Here is a 2,408-nt window from a genome sequence, read left to right as displayed (position 1 = left end):
TCCAATGTTGGAAATTCTTTGTTAAAAAAAAATGAGTGGACGCTGCGTCTTATCATGTTTTTATGTATTTCTTCAATTTCCAAGGGTTTACTCTCTCCACTCTTCTTGGGAGATGAAACAGTTCCTCCTTTTCTTTCTTTTGGGAATCTATAAATTGTTGCTTCTCCAACCCCTGTCATATTTGAACACATGTTAACGATTTTACGAATATTACTTAAAGGGCGTTGATGTACAAGTGCATCGTGTACATTTAATATTATATTTTTCTCTCTTAGACTGAAGGCACCTTTAAAACTACACTTAACCGGGATAAAACTTGTTGTCGACGTCATTTTTAAATGCAAATAACAAAATATCGACACCAAAAACGTAGGTAGGTAAGACATGAACAATGTACATCTACAAACTAAATGGAAGATGCAAACAATTTCTAATTTATATTATTGGCATAAGCTGTAATATGGCATAAAAACTACTTAAACTATCAGTAGTGAAGCCTTATCAGTAATTCCAGGTGATCGTTCAAAGAAGGTATTTTTTTTGTGTCAGGCGATAACTTGTATAAAAAACAATAATCACCTTTAAATTACTGTTTACATTAATTTATTTCGTGAAACATTGAATTCTCTCGTTAATCACCCGTTTTAACAACTCGATATGAGACTTTATCATCATCCAGCCTCAAGAGTTCACTGCTGAACATAGGCCTCTTCCTCATGTTTCCAACCCCGTCTATCTTGCGCCGCTCTCATCCAGTTTTTATTGAGTCTTCTTAAATCGTCAGTCCATCTTGTAGGTGGTCGACCGACGCTTCCCTTGTCTTCCCTTGGCCTCCATTCCAATAACCTCTTTGTCCATCGCCCATCTGTCATTCTGGTTATGTGTCCTGCCCATCTCCATTTTAGTCTGGCTATCTTCTCGATGATGTCAGTCACTCCGGTTCTTCTCCTGATGTCTTCGTTGGTTATTCTGTCTCGCAGGTTTATTCCTAACATGGACCGCTCCATTCTTCTCTGCGTGACTCTCAGTATGGTAGCTGCTGCTTTTGTTAAGGTAAGTGTTTCTGCTCCGTACGTCAAGACTGGGAGGACGCACTGATCAAATACCTTTCTCTTTAGGCATGTGGGCAGTTCACTTTTAAAAGTTTCTCTCAGTTTTCCAAATGCTGCCCACCCAAGGCCGATTCTTCTCTTCAGTTCATGAGTCTGGTTATCCCTGCCAATCATAATTTCATGTCCCAGGTATTTATATCTATCTAGGAGTTCTATTTCTTTCCCACCAATACTGATGTTCTGGTTGGGTACCAAATTGGTCATGATTTTTGTTTTCGAGATATTTATATTTAAACCTACACTTTCTGTAGCCACAACGAGTTCCTGTACCATCTCTCTTGCCATACCTAGATCTTCAGCTATTATAAGTATATCATCGGCGAAACGTAAGTTGTTTAGATATTCTCCATCTATTTTTATTCCCTTTGTCATCCAATCCAAACTCTTAAAATCATGTTCTAGCACCGTATTAAAAAGTTTAGGTGATATTGGGTCTCCTTGTCTAACCCCCCGTTCTATTTTTATGCGATTACTGTTAGTATGTAATCTGACAGTGGTTGTTGCCTGCAGGTATATTTTGTATAATAATTTAGTATATCTATAATCTAGCCTGCATTCTTTAAGCGCCTGTAATATTTTGCTTAGCTCAACTGTGTCAAAGGCTTTGTGAAAATCGATAAATATTAGAACTAGCGGTTTATTGTATTCCACTGCTTTCTCTATTAGGGTTTTTATACTTTGTAAATGGTCATTTGTTCCGTAACTTTTTCGGAATCCTGCCTGTTCCCTTGGTTGATAAGTCTCTAATTTTCTTTCCATTCTCTTAACTAGTATTTGCGTAAACAACTTATATATATGGCAGAGGAGGCTAATCGGTCTGTAATTCTCTAAATTTGCTTTGTCTCCTGCTTTGTGTAATAGAATCATAGTAGCGTTGTTCCAGTCTGTTGGAATATTGGCGCTGTGAAGGCAGATATTGAAAAGTTGTTTAATTTTTTCAAGTAATACATCCCCTCCAATTTTTAGTGCTTCTGATACTATTCCATCTTCACCCGGGGTTCGATTATTTTTCATTTTCTTCAGGGCTTCTTTGATTTCTGATTTTGTTATATCGGGCATTAAATCTTATCCTTGGTTTAATACCCCAGTTTTTAGTGTAATTGGAGGTTCCGTACTGTTATCTTTTTTTCTTGATATATATAACTCTGTGTAGAACTCTTCGACTATTCTTAATATTTCATCTCTGTTCGTTGTTTCTTCTCCAGTGCTGTTTCTCAGTTTGTTAATTTCTATTTTCCCCTTTTGTACGCTCCTCTTCAAAACTTTCATGTTCTTATTTTGCTCTATTGCCTGTTT

The sequence above is a fragment of the Diabrotica undecimpunctata genome, chromosome 8 (genome assembly GCF_040954645.1).
Source record: "Diabrotica undecimpunctata isolate CICGRU chromosome 8, icDiaUnde3, whole genome shotgun sequence".
Taxonomy (NCBI): Eukaryota; Metazoa; Arthropoda; class Insecta; order Coleoptera; family Chrysomelidae; genus Diabrotica; species Diabrotica undecimpunctata.
The sequence above is the reverse complement of the archived record's forward strand: the minus strand, read 5'-3'. Positions refer to the sequence as shown.